This window comes from Galeopterus variegatus, unplaced genomic scaffold (genome assembly GCF_000696425.1).
Source record: "Galeopterus variegatus unplaced genomic scaffold, G_variegatus-3.0.2 Scaffold7484, whole genome shotgun sequence".
Taxonomy (NCBI): domain Eukaryota; kingdom Metazoa; phylum Chordata; class Mammalia; order Dermoptera; family Cynocephalidae; genus Galeopterus; species Galeopterus variegatus.
Window position 1 is genome coordinate 21,338 of NW_007733595.1, and position 17,509 is coordinate 38,846.

A 17,509-nucleotide genomic window follows, 5' to 3' on the forward strand; every position below is an offset into this window, starting at 1 on the left:
GGGCTGCCGTGGACCGTCTTCCACAGCTCTAGAGCTGGGGACTCCGGCCCTGGGTGCTTCCCCTCTGCCCTTTCTGCCCCGCGTCCATGTTGTGGAAAGGTACCTCCTGGGGACTGGGGACAGCCCCAAAGGAGCTTCCTGGAGAGAGTGATCTGTGCCGGCTCCTGCAGAAACTCTCCAGGAGCCTCCTGTTGATCCTACATTCCAACCTCACTCCTCCCAGGTTCTGGAAGCTTTATCTGCGACGTCCAGTAGGCTGGCCACTAGCTAGGTGTGGCTATTTAAATCGACCTGATAATGAAGGACTCCATTTCTCAGTCCCGGTAGCCACATCTCAGCTCTCAGTAGCCAGGTGTGGCTTTTTGCTGCTATGTTGGATGGCCAGACGGGAATCTTGCGGTCATCACAAAAATGTCTGTGGGCCAGGCTGCTGGAGAAGATTGGCATGGCCCCTGCTTCTCCGCCCCCTCCTCCCGCCAGATGCCATTCCAGCCATACCTGGCGCCCCTTCCTCCCCGACCTGCAGGCTTTCCTGTCCTCCTCTTAGTTCCTGGCCTAGGCGGTACCTGGCCATCCTCCCACAGGTCTGAGCTTACTGTCACTCGCTCACCTTCCTGACCACTCTCCCCAATATTTCCTGTCTCAGGGTCCCTCTCCTTTCCTTTGCAGCACTTCTTGTTTTGTCATTGCTACTTATCTGCAGGTTTTCTATTTTATTTTTGTAGTCTGTGAAGCAGAGATCGGCATTTATTGCTTACTGTACCCCCAGTGTGGGTGCAGTATATTAGGTTGAAAGATCCAGATGGAATCTGTTACTACTGGAGTTCTTTGCCTGATGAAAGTGGTACTGTATGTGGTTTAACCTCATAGCTCATTGTAGGTCCTCAGTAGAAATCTGGTGCAGTAAACGTGTGGACACAGGGCAGCTCAGGATCAGGAACGCAGTCGTGATTGCAGATGGCTGCGGGAGACAGGCAAATCCGAGCAGGCTTCCTGCAGGAGGCCGAGTTTTAGCTGGGTCACCTCTATCCCTCTCCTGCTCTGCTGGCTTTGGTACACACACATTCAATAGCCTGTGGCTAATGATTTTGGATATTTTTACTAAATTAATTGTTCTGTGTTTCTACTTTTAAACTCATTACTTTTTGCTAATAATGAACAATCCCTTCTACTTTTGTCTGTTTATCTTATGACTCTTTTTCTAAATGTTTGATGCATATGCTTGACTCATATGTTCACATTCTTTTTAAAAAGCCTTTCGTATTTAAGGTCTGATAGCTTAAGTTCTGATAGAACAAATTTCCTTATCATTGCTTTCTAGAAGTTCTGCTGTTTGTTTTGGTATTTTCTTCTCATTTTAGGAGTTGTTTAGGAGGAAGTTTTAAAATTTCTAAATAGAGGATGTTTTGGTGTTTTGGTTTTGTTATTATTCTACATTGGGTCGCATTTTAGTGAGAGAGGATTGACTCTTCTCTTTTGAACTTTTGGGTTTCAGGAAGTGTTCATGTGGCCCTAGTATGGAGTCAGTTTTCACTAGTGTTCCATGGGGGCTTGAAAAGAAGGTCGAGTTTCTGTTTTGGGTTTACAGAGGTTTGATGTGTATGTCAATGAATTTTGCTACCTTAATTGTCTTATTTAGGTCACTTATCACTTTTACTTAGTTTTTGTCCTCTTGCTCTGTTGTGGACAAGAGAAGTGAATTAGTCTCTACCACTGTGGCATTTCTGTTCATTTCCCCTTGTGGCTGCAGGGAATGTGGGCTGCAATGTTATCTGGTGCATAGCTATTTCTGACTGTTGTATATTTATTCTGAGGGGTACCTGTTAGTATCAAGGTTCCCTTCTTTGTCTTATTTCTCCCTCTTCTGACTGTAAGGTCATGACTAGTGCTTTCTTGAGTTTGTGTTTACTTGGCACACCTTTGCCCATTCTTTTATTTTTAACCCTCTGGATTACTTTGTGTCTCTTACGTGCCAGATCAAGTTGGATTTTGCTTTGTGATTCAATCTGAGAATCTTTTTTTCTCTAGGTAAGTTCAACTAATTTACATTTATTGATAGATCAAACATATTTGATCTTAGTTTTGTGGTGTGTGTTTGTATTATTTTTCTTAGTTTTGTGGTGTGTGTGTGTTTGTATTATTTTTCGTCTTTTATTCTGTTGTCATTTGCTTTTTTTCTTTTTAGTTTTTACAGTTCTTCTGATATTTGGAAGAGTCTATACCTTCATCACTATGAAATGTTGTAATAACATCTCATATAATGTCATATAATGCTCGTAGCATGGGGATTATTTATTCAGTAGCTTGTGTGATGGGCAGAATGACGTGATGTCCTCCCCCTGACCCTACCCTTACCCCAGGTAGCCATACTCTACCCTGGCACCTATGACCATGTCATGTTACATGGTAGAAAGGGACTTTGCAGATGTAGATTGACTAGCCTGGATTACCTGGATGGGCTCAATGTAGTTATCTAAGCCTTGAAAAGGAGAGAACTTTGTCCAGTGAGAAGTGAGAGAGGTGTGGTGAAGGTGACCTCAGAGAGGTCCCAATTGAAGGACTGCAGCAGAAGGGTCTAGGAGCTGAGGGTGACCCCTCCCCCCCACCAACAGCAAGGACACGGGCACTTCAGTCCTGCAGTCACAAGAACCTGGACTCTTCCCGCAACCTGAGTTATTTTTCCATCATCTCCGGGAAGGAACACAGCCCAACTTCTGACTCATGGAAACTGTGATAGAACTAATTTGTGTGTTTTGAGCTGCTGAATTTGTGATAATTTGTTATGGCAGCAATAGGAAACTAGTACACCTTCCATGAGTAATTATCAAATTAACGTGTTTTGTTTTCTTCCTCCCATCACCCAGTTTGGGTCAATAATAATACCTTTCTCAATATTTGCCTTTCTATTCTGAAATTTACTTGTATTTCTGATATTGAAATGTCAGCTTTAAATGATATCCTTTGACTCTAGGTCTTGTTGATGAGGTGGTGAACTAATTCTGTCTTTTGCCTTCTTTTGTCTTTTGCCCCCCAGTTTGTGTTAGCTGAGTCATTACTCCACAGTTGTGGCATTCTATTATCTGCATTCTGGTCTGTCACTGTCAGCCCACTTTGGTTTCTGGCTTACATCTACAGGTAAGTATATTCAATGCTCATTGACAGCCCTTTTGATGGTGTTTCTTCTATCAAGTTTCGATTGGCTGCAGTTTCTCTTGGAGGTGTTTTCTCAGAATGGCTGGTGGGAATGGTGGCCCCTGATTGCTGGATGTTCAAAACTGTGGCTTTGGGGCTTGCGGGACAGCTTGAGTGTTGATGGAACCCTTGGTCAAGACTGTTATTCTCTAACCATCTTGTAGATGTCTCTCTGCTGTCTTCTGTCTTTGAAATGTGGCTATAGAGAAATCTGAGGCCTGCTTAGTTTCCCTTTACAAGTGATTTGGTTTCTTTCTTTTTACCTCATTCTGCTCACTTTTCTTATCTCTATCATTTGGGATACTTTTTAAATAGGATATTTTGGTTATTGTAGGAGTTTTTAAATATATTTGTAACATATATTTTCTTCTATTTTGTGAGTTTCCTTTTCATTTTCTTGATGGTGGACTTTGATGCACAAAAGTTTTGAAATTTGATAAAGCCCCATTTGTCTATTTTTCTTCTATTTTCTGTATTTTTGGTGTCATAACTAAGAAATTATTGCCAAGTTCAGTGTCATAAAGCTTTCCTCCTAAGTTTTCTACTAAGAGTTTTATTATGTCAGCTTTCACATTTAAGTCTTTTAAAATTCTTTTGTTCACTTTTGTATGTGGTTTAAGGTAAGGATCCAACTTGGTTCTTTTGCATGTGGCTATCCAGTTTATCCAGCACCATTTGTTGAAAAGATGATCTTTTCCCCACTGAATGGTCTTGGCACCCTTGTTGAAGATCCCTTGACCATATATGTGAAGGTTTATTTCTGGGCTCTCTATTCTATTCCATGGGTCCGTATGCTGCTGTTTTAATTACTGTAGCTTTTAGCAAGTTTTGACATAAGGAAGTGTTTGAAATCAGCTTGAGTGTGTGGTTGGGAGTGGACCCTGCAAGCTTCTGAGTGGGGCTTGGACTAGGCTTGCAGGGCCAGCTTAGAGCCTGTTGCTGTCAGCACGGCGGACAGTGCCTGGATCGCTACATCTGGAGCCTCCTACCTGAAAGGGCTAGGATGGTGCGTCCATCTCCGCAGCCTGTCCTGTCCCACTGGTCACCTGCTTCCCGCATGCCTCCCGTGCAAGTGGCTGGAGGCACAGGGCTGCCCTCCTGTCTGAGAGACTGGCCTTGCTCTCAGGACCAGCGGATGGAGCAGGCCAACAGGGGAGGAGCCACGGGGTGTTGGTGGGAGTCAGGGAAAGCTCTGGAGAAGAGGGGCATGGTGAAGCTCAGAGCGGAGGTGAGGACCTGGCTCTGAGTGTGCTGAGGAGGTTCTGGCTTTGAGCTGAGGTTGCCATGGGCAGTAGGCTTTGGTGAGGGCTGGCCCAGTTCTCTCCACCTGGGTCCCAGCAGCCTGGCACCTGGCCAGGGTTACCTCTGAGCTATGTGAGGATGATGGTGTTTCCTCTGTCAGCGGTCCTCCTTGGGACCTGTGAGAGCTGCCCCTGGGCACCCTGACCTCTGCTCACCCCTGCCCCTCTCACCCTCACCTCTCACCCCTGCCCCCTTTCCCTCCTGTTCTGGGCACCTTGTAGGGCTAGGGCTCCTATCTCTGGCTTTTCAGAGTCCAGCCATCTGGCATTGGCTCTGTGCTAGGCGATATTTTGCCTCTGGACCCTGAAATGCCAGCAGCCTGTTCTCTGGCCACACATTCTGCCCAGGCTTAGTGGCTCCCCTTCCTGCCCACCTTTTTCCATGTCTCTCAGCTGCTTCTGCAGAGCCTGACACAGGGTGGGCCCTGAGGGGCTCTGATCTCTTGTCTTCCTGCCTCCCTTCCCTTAGAGCCCCACAGCTTGTGACTCTGCCTCCATTTCTGAGACTGGAGGCAAGAAATCCACCTGTGCAGTGGGCCTTCTGGTCCTAGACAGAGCTGGGGTCACCCTCTCCTTGTCCTATTGTGGCTCCCTCTGCCCTTCCCCCAGTAGGACACCACAGTCCATACCTCACCCTTCAGCCCCTACTTTCACCCAGTGCTTCCCTTTCTGCGGAAACCCCACTCAGCTGACTGTGCTTCTCACACTGTGGAGAAGGTAAAGGCTTTGGGCAGCCCTGCTGCCACCGCCCTGGCCCAGTGGTGGCCCTCTCTGTGGCTCACCTCTGACTCGGCCATCTGTGAGAGGGGAAGAGCCCCCAATCCCATCTCGCCGAGACCTGCTTTGGCTCTTGCCTCCTCTCCCATAGGGGTCTTGCCTCCTCAGCTTGTGAACTTACTCAGGCTGCTCTCATCCTAGAGCAGAGAGGCAGACAGACAACTGGCAAGCCCTCACCTGTGCTGTCCTGGAGGACACAGGCAGGTGCATGGCAGCACTCCTGCTGGCCATCTCATCTCGTTGAGCTCCTGCAGGTCCTCACTGACCCCTGTGGGGTGCTGCGCTGTGAACGCAGAGGCCCCTTCTACAGCTCTTCTCCCCTGAGGGCTGATGCTGCTCGGAGCCAGTGCCACGGCCCAGTGGCAAGGCCAGCACAGTTTCGGCAAGAGAGGGACTTGGTTCTGGATCCTGCCTGGGCCTCTGTCCAGGTGGGCAGACTGGGGCACGTCCTGACATCTCTGTGCCTCAGCTTCCCTTCTGGGAATTGGTGACAGCAAAGCTCCTCCCCACAGGCCTGAGATCTGAGGGAAGTGATGGCCACCAGCTCTGAGTTAGGGCCCGCCAGTGCCCCTTCTCTCCTGGAAAGCTGGGCTGTTTGGTGAAGGGGGAGGGCTTTTCTCCTGAGTGAGGAGTGTCCATGCAAATGGGGGCCATGCTCCCCACTTCCCCACAGCCTGAAGATGACAGTGGGTGGCCCTGCCCCACTCCACCTCCACCACCAGATGCCCACAACCTCCCAGGGGTCTCGGCTGGGGGCGCAGCAGGACTTCTGGGCTGCGTGGAGCTCTGTGGTTGGGGCTTCCCACCCCTTGTCCTCCTGACGCAGGCACCGTCTTCTTGCACCTTTGCTGCTACCATCTTGGAGAGAAGGGACTGGCTCATGGTGCAGCTGGCTGGGCAGTGGCGGAGCCAGGTCAGAAGCCTGGCTTCCTGTGGCCTTCCTGAGGAGGGGGAGCAGTCGGGTGGAGGCAGCCCCAGCAGGTGGAGGAGGGAGAAGGGGGGGTATGCATGGGCATGGCTGGCCTTCTGACCACCCTCTGTGCTGCGAGGGGTGTGGCCCCCTTCCTGACTTTTGGCATCTGGCCTGGGTGCGAAGGTGCGTGTAGCACTTGCATGTGTCGTGGAGTGTGCGTGTGTGTGTGTGTGTGTGTGTGTGTTTGTGTGTAGGGCCTGGGTGCAAAGGTGTGGAGCACGTTCATGTGTCATGGGTGTGTGTGTGTGTGTGTGTGTGTGTTTGTGTCCCTGCTCTCCAGTGTTGTTCCTTGGTGATCCGTGTGGTTCGACTCTTTGGCTAGCCTGAGTGACGTTGATCTGGGAGCGCTGATATACAAAGTTTTTGTGGGAACATATGTTTTCAGTTCTCTTGGGTGTGTCTCCAGCATGAAATTGCTTGGCCACGTAGTCACATGACATTTCACAGCTTGAAAACCTGCCAGTCAAGTCTCCTAAGAGTCTGTACCGTTTTACAATCCCTGTGTATCCTGTCAACGCTTTGTATTGACTGTCTTTTTGATGACAGCCCTTGTGATGTGTGTGAAGTATGATGTCACAGGGGTTCCGTACACATTTCCTCAGTGGCGAGGATGAGTATGTTTGTAAGTGCTTTTTGGCCGTGTGTCTGTACCTCCCTTAGAGAAATGTTTAGTTGAATATTTGAATTACCTGAGTGGTGTTTTTGTTCCGTGGTGTTTTCTGTTGTGTTGTGGTGGCTGGCCCGTGCAGGGAACCTAACCCTTGCCCTCGATGCTGTCACACTGCGCTCTGACCCACTGGGCTAACTGGCCAGCTCTTCTTCTGACCATTTTTTCCCATTGGGTTAACTGTCTTTCCGATTGTTCAGTTGGAAGAGCTCTTTCTATATCCTTATTCTTTAAATATGACTTCAAAATATGTCTTTCTGTAGCATGCGTTGTCTTTTCATTTTCTTGGAGGTGTCCTTTAAAAAGTGCACTGGCTTTTACTTTTGATGACGTCCAGTTGGCTAGTTTTTGTGTGGTTTCCTGTGTGTTGGGCATCTTATCTAAGAGACCATCATGAAGTCCAGCATCGCAAAGATTTATCCCCATGTTTTAAGAGTTTTCTTTCTTACCTTTAGTTCTGTGATCCATTTGGCGTTCATTTTGGCGCATGGTTCAACTTCGTTGTTTCCCTCATGGCTCTTCAGTTGTCCCAGCACCTCTTGCTGAAGAAATATTGCTTCCCCATTGAGTGGTCACAGAACGCTTGAGGAGACCCGTCTGTCACAGATGGATGAGTTTCTCTTTGGACTCTCAGTTCTGTTCCGCTGACCTCTAGGTGCGTACTTAGGCCAGTACGGCAAAACTGTCTTTTTTTTTTTTAACACCTTAATTTCAGTTTGGGTTTTCTTTTTTACTTACACTAGTAACCATATGTGTTTATGGGGAACAGCATGATGATTCCATACGTGTATCCATGGTGCAGTGAGCAAATCAGGCAAATTAACATGGTCACGCCACCTCCTACTTACTTCTTTGTGGTAAGAACACTAGAAGTCCACTCTTTTAGCAATTCTGAAATCACATTAGTATTAACTATAATCATTTTGCTGTGCAATAGAGTGCCACACCTTATTCCTCCCCTCTAAGTGAAACTTTGTACCCATTAGTCAATATTCCCTTTTCCTTTGTTCACCAGGCCCCACCCCCAAGCCCTGCCCCCCTGACTCTGGTAACCGTTGAACTCTGTTTTCTTGAATCTGACCCTTTTAGATTCTACGTGTAGGTGAGATCATGCAACGTTTGTCTTTCTGTGCCTAGCTGATGTCACTTACCATGATGTCTCGTAGATGCATCCAAGTTGTTGGAATTGACGGAATTTTTGTTCTTTTCCAGGGCTGAATAGGATCGCGTACGTGTACCACATTTTTGAAAACCACTCACTCATGGGCATGTGTGAGAAATGCCCTCATCCGTCCAATGCCAAAGGATGGACACGTGGAGACACGGGGTACACTGAAGCAAGACTTTAATTAGGGCCTTGTAAGGTCAGGGTTTCCGAAGGGCAGGCATGTGAAAAAGGGCTGTATCAAGCAGTTTATTCCCTCGTATGCAAGTCCTTGCCCCCACTTCCTCATTGGCTGAGATGTAGTCTTCCTGAAGGGCACCTAAAATTTATTAAGATGTAGTCTTCCTGAAGGGCAATGTAGTCTTCCTGAAGGGCACCTAAAATTTATTACCCCTCACAAGGATTTCCTTTGGGGGCTGGCGACAAGCCCGCAGAAAGGGCCCGCTTAAGCCCTGTGAAGGGAGAAACGTCAGGGAGTGAAGAAAACAGTGGGGGCTAGTAGCTGATTGCCATCTCAAGGAGAGAGAGTCCTGTCTGTTCAGAGACCCTCTGGGAGTGGGCTGGTCCTGAATCAGTTAAATCATTCTGAGAGAAGTCATTTCTGAAAATGAATCAGAAAATAGATGACTTTTTTACAGCATGTAGGTTATTTCTATATCTTGGCTCTTGTGCATAACACTGTAGTGAACACAGGAGTGAAAACATCTCTCGCATGTACGAAGTTTAACTCCTTAGTCTCTGTATCCCAGAAGTAGGATTGCTGGATCCTATGGGAATTCTAGTTTTAATGTTTCAAAGGACCTCTGGGCCGTATTCCCCGATGGCTCTACTCATTTACGTTCCCACCAGTGGTGGACGAGGATTCCCTTTTCTCCACATCCTCACCAGCACTTGCTCCACTTCATCTTTTTGATAATACACATTCTGACAGGTGTGAGGTGTCAACTCCTGGTGGTTTCATACGCTTTCCTGGTGAGCGATGTTGAGTTGTTTTTCTGTACACTGGTTGGACGTTCGTATGTCTCCTTTTGAGAACCATGCTGCTATCATGGGAATGTGTCTCTTCCAAAATTCGGGTGTTGAAACTTAGAGGCTCATGGGATAGCGTTACGGTGTGGGGCCTTTCTAAAGCATTTCTGTCTTGTTAGGCTGACTCTTTCCTAGATAAAGCAGGCTACTGTTGGGGCTTTTGTTGTCTGTGCCCGTTGGCATTTCTGGGTTGCTGGCTTCTTCATCTCCATGTCTGAGATAGAGGAGGCAAAAAGAATACCTGGAGGACTTGCTGCCGTGTGCTTCTTCAGTCCCGAGGTCCCTAGGAGTCTTCGTTTTTCTCTCCACCTTTCAGAGACATCTTATTTTTGTTTTAGATGTCATGTCTAGACTTTTTACGTGTCCTGAATGGAAGGAATAGAGAAAAATACATCTGCTCTATCTTCCCAGAAGCAGAAGTCTGTTCTTTTTTTAATATCTTTGTTTTCTTAACTTTTTTTTTTAACAGACTTTTAAAAGTTTCACAGGCATGCCTGTGTTCTATATTAATATCCTTTACTTTTGTCGTTGATAACTTCTTAGGAGGTGAGACGATTACAGCATAGGATTTACCTTCTGTTTTTGTAGATTCTTTTTTTTTAATGGTAAGCTCTTTGACCTTCTTGGAATTTTCCTTGGAAAGAAAGATATTTTATTTGAACACAAGGCTCTTTTGACAGCAGAATCATTTTACGCTATGGTAGGGGTGGGATTGATCAGCACTTAGCAGTTTGTCGCTGTGCAGTGGGAAGACTAGCCAGTGTTGGAGAGCCAGATTTTAAACCCCTCTCTAGACTTTAGCCTTTCCCCTGGAATGTGTCTAGTTCAAATATACCCTCGGGGTCACCCAATGAAAGGTAGATATTTAGCGTGGGAAAGGAGCTGCTCTGTATAGAAATAGCACATATTATAGCAGAGAAACTGCAGAGGGTAATCTAAAGTGTCATAAAGGCACAGGTAGAAAGGGGCAGTGTTGCTCACCTGGGGAACTTGACCCTGTTGGAATGGTGGGGAGTTGGGTGGGGTGGGGCTTCTTTCATTGTGTGTGTTTAATATTGGTGATGTCTTGCTGGGAATGCACTGAGTCAATTTTATGTTCTACATATGAGTGCACATAAACATTTGGCCCATGTGTGCACTTTGTTATAAAAGGCATGTTCCTGGCTGTTTACCCTTACAGCAACAAAGAACTAAAATTTAGATCTGTCTTTGCTATTCAGGGACTGGCACATCTTCACATTCATCATGTGATTCACCAGGATGTCAAGGTCCAGAATGTCCTACTGACTGAGAATGCAGAGGTCAAACTTGGTATGTGACAGACTTGCAGCACGATCTCATACTTGCCCTGGTGCAGACCGTTGACACTCCCTGCACCGATGTTTTCTGTCTCTGCTCCACGCAGGAATGTGGAACTGCGCTAATTGCTTAGCTTGGCTCCAACTTCCCTTTCTCCCGTGCTTCTGTCTGTTGCTCTGTTCTCTACATAGCCGCCAGACTGATTTTAAAAATCAGACCATGTCACTTTCCTGCTTAACAACCTTTAGTGGCTTTTTATTTTACTTTGGGTAAAATCCACAGTTCTTACCGTGATCCCACGTAGGATCTGGCCCCTGTTACTTTCCTACCTCATTTTGTGACTCTCTTAATTTTGTTCCTGTCTTTTTTTTTTTTTTTAACTTGGAACTTGCCTCAGGGCCTTTGTACATACTGTTCCCCGTTGGCAATATTTGGCCTCGGTTTTGAAGTCACAATTTTTCCTTCATTTTCAGGGGCCTTCTCTGACCCTCGGATCTGTCTTGGGCCCCCTGCTTATTTCTTACGTAGAATTGCTCACAATTGATAATTATATGGTTATTTGTTGACTTGTGTTTCTGTCTGCTTTAACAGAATATAACTTCTAGGAGTGCACTGACCAGGATTCTTATCCAGCACCTAGTGTAGGGCCTTCAGTTCAGTAGGTGCTCGATGAATTTCTGCATGGGTGGGTCATTGCAGCCCATCATATCTTCCCAGAGATGGTTTTACGATGGTTCTTTTGTATTTCCTGTTTCCCTTAGCTGAGTTTTGTTCCCATTCCACTTTCATGCAATGATTCTGTCAAAATTTTAAACAGAATTAGCATTTATTTTTTTATTTATTTTTTTATTATTTTTTTTGTCTTTTTCCATGTCCGGCAACGGATCGCAACCCTCAGTGTTGCCCCCGTACTGGACCGGGGACCGGCAACGGGATTGCAACCCTCGGTGTTGCTCCCGCGCCTCGCTCAGCCAGTGAGCGGGAACCGGTCTGTATGTGGGATCCGAACCCTCAGGCGGGAGCGCCGCCGTGCTTCCCAAGCGGCGCACTTATCCAGTGCACCACTGGGCTGGCCCAGCATTTATTTTTTTTCAACTAAGCTATTACACTCCAAATATTTCTTTATACTTTTTCTTAAAAGGATCTAGTCTACCTTTCTTTTGAAAATCTTAGGTACAGTAGTTGTACTTTAAAAATGAAATCTTCATCATTGCCTTCTTACATAGTGTCTGCATTTATTGATCATTTGTGGAGGAATAGTCTGCCCAGTTGGAAACTCCCCTCCAAGCTAAGATAGGAAGCACTAAAGTTGTTCTCATACTTCACAACTCAGTGTGTTCCCTGCACTGACCTCATGGTGCTAGGCCTGTGAGTCCCTCAGTCATCACTTAGTGATTGGTTGCTGTTGTTGTCCATGTTGCTGGGAAGCTTGCTTAGGCTTTCTGTGCCGACTGCATGGCCCATGCATCTCTGTCTCAAGAGGAGCATTCAGTGAGCCTGCCCCGTCAGGTTGTGTCCTGTGCATGTTCTGTGCAGAGAAATGGAGTCTGTGATCCCTGTGAATCATCTCAGCACTTCATGAGTCTTTTTGCCTGACCTCTTCCACCTTTGTACTTTCCTGCTGGGGTAATGGCAGTGTGTGCAATGCTGATGTTGGCAGGTACTGAATGGGCAATCATTCCATTAGAGATCATTAGCTTCCTGCCAACTCTCCTGCCCATCCTTGAACTTTCCTCAAGACCACCACTATCATTAAATTGGGTGGGGTGTAGAAGTTGTTCTGAAAAATTGGTAGAAGTTCCACTTGCTTCTGGGGGTATTGTTTGTGTATTTGCAATTTAGCATGATTCTGTTTATTTAATGTAGTACCATGTTCTTTCCAAGAAAACCTTTGTGGGTTTCTTTGTATGGTTATTAGGCTGCTTAAGTAGCTAAGTCCAGTGGGTCTCAGTCAGTCCTGCCCATCAGGTTTCTGTTCCTTCTCTGGTGCAGTGGGGGCAGGGGGCCAACACTCCTTTCCTGATGTCTCCCCAGGGGGCTTAGAGAGTGGGTGAAAGGGAGGAAGGGTTATTGTAGAGTTTCCAGATTTAGCCAATAAAAATCCAGGATGCCTAGTTAAATTTGAACATCACATGACAAATTTCTAAGTGCAAGTGCATATTGCATGCAACGTTTGGTATATACCTATACTAAAAAATTATTTGTAGTTTATCTGGCAACCCTGGCCAGTAGAATGCACTTGACCGTGCACTTACGATTGTGAGCTGGAGGTCAGGAGATAAGGGCTGGGTGGGAGACAGCAGAAATGTGTGGGGGTCAGGCCTAAGCCTTGCCACTCACTGCTAGGGGTGCCTCTGTGGGCTCAGTTTCCTTGTCTGTAAAATGGGAGGAAGGATGGCTTCCTCCTCCCTCCTAAGGGACAATGGGAGCTTCCAATGCCTGGGTGGATGTGGGTGTCTTTGAAGAAACCCAAGAACTTTGCCAACAGGAACCCTAGTCTGGACTAGTGGTGGCCAGCCTGTCCCCAGTCCCCTCCCTGTCTCCTGGGCACCCCTATAGTCAGTGAGCCTCCTGCCCACCCCACCTCCAGCTCCACAGAGGCCCCTGAGGAGCAGGCTGGTGTCCATCAGCTGTCACTTAAAACTCCTGGGGGGTGCCCTGGTCAGTGATGGGTCTAACAGCCCAGTGCCACCACTGTCTATCCCTAGAGGCACCCCACTTCTTAGAGTCTCTGTTTCCTCTTGTGTGGTGGGGGAGAAAAGGTGAAAGTGCACAGAAATGGCACAGTGGACACAGGACAGGGTAGCTCCACCCCGCCCCAACAATAGCCAGTCCCAACTCACTTAAGAAGGGGACCCTGCCACCAGCAATGTCACCTTCACCTGCCATAGATGGATGATGGCTAATCCATGGGTCGTGGTGATTTAGGCTGAGACTCATCTACTGGGGAAGGGTGGCAGGGACACTCATCTGTACTCCCATGAATACCTGGACACACATACTCACACATCCATCCACACCCACATGGACAGGAGGCTCCTCTAATTCACCTTCCCCTCGACCCTTCACCTGACCGAGGTTCACTTTTTCTCTGTGAAACGTACATGTGGATGTGCAGCCCACGCAGACCTCAGCCGCCTTCGAAGCTGTTCTCATGAATTAGTCTGTGGCCTCTGCTCCCACAGGCCGAGCTAGGGGGCTTACCAAGAGTCATTTGTATTGTTTCCAAATTCGTTTATGTCAGTAGCACTTGCTATCGAAATTATGTAATTTAATTAAATAAGAAATCTTTGAAATAAACAGAGCAAAAACCATTGTTTGTGTTGATAAGAAGGGAGGGACTGGCACTCCCGTAGCTGACCTGAGTTGCCCACTTTCTCACAGCTGGCAGGACAGGGACAGAACCTTATCCAGTCTGACCAGAAAGCCAGTGCTATTTTCCCTGCTCACTCTGCTGCTCACGTTACGGGTTGGCCATACTCCCCCAGGGCCAGGATCTTGCAGTCAACAGTAGAAGTCTTCCCACAACTGCAGCCTCAAAGGGAAGTGTGTTCTCCCTGTGCCATCCCGTTATTCTCTTTCTACAATGTTGCTTCTAGTAAATGAGGGGGGAAATTGCCAGTGACAGCTTGATAACTACCGCCAGCCATGGTTGACAGAGGTTACCTTCAGCCACTAGGTGAGAAGTGGTCTCCATGAAAACCCAGAAGCAGAACTTTTTCTCAAACACTTGTCAACAGCAAGAGCTCGATTATAAACTTTGTCAAGAGTTTGAATGTGCTAAAGGTTTAATGAGACTAGAGTCACACCTCTGAACGGGGGGAAAGGACTCCAAATAATCAGAAAGTATGTTTGTAAAATTGTCTTTTGGTCACTGAGAAGATACACAATACGGTATATTGTACGTGTATGCAATATATCCTACTGTATATCTTTTCAATCTCATTCAATACAATAATACCTCTTCTTCACTGTCTCCCGAATTCAGGAGTTGGGTAGTACCGTGTATTAGTTCACTTCTGTTGCTTATAATAGCATACCTGATATTGCACAATGTAAAAAGAAATGAAATTTATTTCTTACAGTTTTGGAGGCTGGGAAACCCAAGGCCCAGACAGCACACCCAGTGAGGGCCTCTTCCTGGAGGGAACTCTCTACAGAGTCCTGTGGTGATGCAGGCATCATGTGGCGAGGACTGCAAAAGTGCATTAATGTGCTCACTTGTTCTCCTTAAAAAGCCATGAGTGCCACTTCCTGTCATAACCCACTAAACCATTAACCCATTAATCCATTTGTGAGGGCCTAGTCCTCATTATCTAATCACATCCTAAAGGCCCCACCTTTCAAATACCACAGTCAGATTTCCCACCGTCTTAACACAGTTACAATGGGTATCAAGCGTCAGTGAGTTTTAGGGGACATTCAATCCACAGCATACCTTATAGGTGAAGGTGTGTTAGAAAAATTATGTGACAAAACCTTCTTGAATAGAATTTAAGTGGGACCTATTTCATAATAAACATGACTGTGTGTCAAGTGTTCATTACGAGGTTTCCTGGTATTTCACATTCATGGACCAGTGAGTCTACAAGACACCCGAGTGAAGTGATGCACTTTTTGTGCCAGATGCCCTTTTTTAAGCAAGAATATCAAGGTATTTTCTATCAAGTACATGGAATGAAAAGGGAAACATCCTATCAATCACCTATTCAGTCCTTCCCCAAAGGACAGTAGCTCGTCCTAGAAACACGGTCCTCTCACCGCTTCGCTCTGGACCCCATACTCCTCACGAGACACCTGCTGTAATTGTTCTCCAGCTCTAAGACTCCATTAATTTTTTGTTCCACATAGATCATTGACTAAGTGTTTCCACTCGAACTCAGATGTTTTGGCAGAATGTAAATATAGAATGAGACAGAGATAAGTAAGGGTAAAAAATAAAATATAGTCAAATCTTAGTCATTCATGGGAGGATCATAAATACTCATGTTTAGTACCAAGCAGGTAACCTCTCCCCTTTCTGCTTCTGGACTGCTCACCTAAACCATGAGTTCTGAATCTAAGCAGATGATATAATTTTATCTATAGGCAATCATCGTTAAGAGTTTGTATCCATTATTTATTCTGTGCAACAAACTATCCCAAAGCCCAGTGGCCCAAAATTTATTGTTTCTTACAGTTTAGTGGGTCAGCTTGAAGTTTCATTCTCTGCATGCACTGTTGGCTGAGGTCAGCTGTGCAGCTGCATTCAGCTGGGAGCTTGACTGGGGCCGGAGCTTCCACAGTGACTTCACTGTCATGCCTGGGAACTCAGATGGGGTTGCCACCATGGCTGGTGGTGGGTGGGTCCTCTTTCCTCATCAAGATACCCAGATTCTTACATAGGGGTTCAGGAGAGTGAAAACCACAGCTACCAAAACTTTGAAGTGTTAGGCCAAGAACTGGCATGGTGTTATTTCCTCTGCATTCTGTTGATCAAAGGAAGTTAAAATCCAGGCAAGATTCAGAGCGAGGAAAGAGAAAGTGTAACTCCTAATGGGAAGAGTTACATATGCGAGCAGGAATGGAGCATGGGAGGAGTTTTTATGGCCATATTTGGAGACAAGGACCACAGTCTGCCTGTAGCCACATAGTGTGCGTGCTTCCCTGGTGCACATTTCACCTACTCACTCTAAAGAGCTTTAGTCTTATTAGAACAGTGCCTCAGGCTCAGGCCCAAAAGCCAGGATTTAAATCAGGTCTGGATGGGCCCAATGCAAATAAAGCTACTCGGGTTTGTTTTTTCTTGATCTGGGGACTTGGAAACCCAAACAACCACCCCCACCCCAGGTTATCAGCCCTCCATACCACACAAGTCTACCCAACATGAATAGTGAAATAAGAACAGATTAACCACAATAAACACTCCTGTTGAAAAAGTCAGACACATGTTCATCAGTTCCCCCAACTGTGGGGGGAGGAAATGTCCCTTGATTAGGGCTAAGCTCTGCACTCTGGGAGTCATCCCCTAATCTGTAATTCTCTGCTCTTGGCTCTGCCCTGAGAGTCATTCTTCATTTTGCATAAGAAGGAGCTGATGCTTACAGCTGAGTAGCTTTCTCAGCCTGCTCCCTGACAATATGTGATGTTGGGCACCCAGAGGACTATTGTCATTTTGAATTTTGAATTTTTTATTTTAGTTCAAGCTGGAGGTATTTTGCTAGTACAATTATTTTTAAACTTTGTGGGTTTTCTATGAATCTTATTGGGTTTTGTTCATGCACCCAAAGCCACATCCACAATTGTCTCTGAGACATAATACAATACTTCAAACAGTTGATGGAAATATTTGTATTGTCTTTCAATTCCATTTTTCCATGAAGTTTTTGACATACCTTCATACTTCTTTCTACTTCAGGTCTGTCAGGCTGATGTGGACAGCACATTTAAGATTCTCAGACAGCCTGTTGTCTAGCTGTGAAGATCTACCAGCACCACCTTACATCTTTCAGGGGTCTTAAAAAGAGGTCTTGCAACCCAGATTCAAAGGGAGCTTACGAACTCTCATTGGGAGGAGTGCTGCGATATGCTTGCATGGAAGGCATTATTGGTGGCTGTCTTTGGGAACAATATACCACAGAGCTGAAAGGATCTTAGACGTCATAGGATCCTACTTATTTTGGACCAAAAAAACCACTTTAGAGATTAAGAAATAAAAGGTGAAAAAGAAGAAAGGACTTGACTACAATCATAAAGCAAGTTGTTAGCAAAGCAAGAAAGAGAAATCCCATATTAAGGTGCAAAGTGCTTTCTATTACCTATCCCCTATGCTTAGTTGAAAAAAAAACAAACACCCGCTTTAACATACATTATGAGGCTTATTAAAGATGAATCGTCTTTGAAAAATCTTTTTTTAAGTTTTTATTCATACCATTGTAATGTTCCTTTAGTATGCAGAATAGAGTTGACTGTACCAGAAAGATGTAAAATCATTGAACAGCAGTCAGCACGAAGTGGGAAACAAGCTCCCAATTTTCATATTTTTGGAATATCTGGAGGAAAAAGAAAATGCCATTTGTCTGAGGGTTATAAGTGTATTTTGCTTTCCCTTTATTCTTCGTGCATTC

At 46.0% G+C, this 17,509-nt stretch overlaps 1 long non-coding RNA gene across 1 annotated transcript; it reads left to right on the plus strand.

Moving 5' to 3' along the window:
- The first annotated feature begins 7,616 nt into the window (after positions 1–7,616).
- LOC103607502 lies at positions 7,617–17,288 on the plus strand. Its single transcript, XR_551973.1, has 4 exons — positions 7,617–7,767; positions 8,123–8,237; positions 10,325–10,415; positions 16,801–17,288. It is a non-coding gene; the product is annotated as an uncharacterized LOC103607502 (long non-coding RNA).
- Positions 17,289–17,509: the final 221 nt, after the last annotated feature.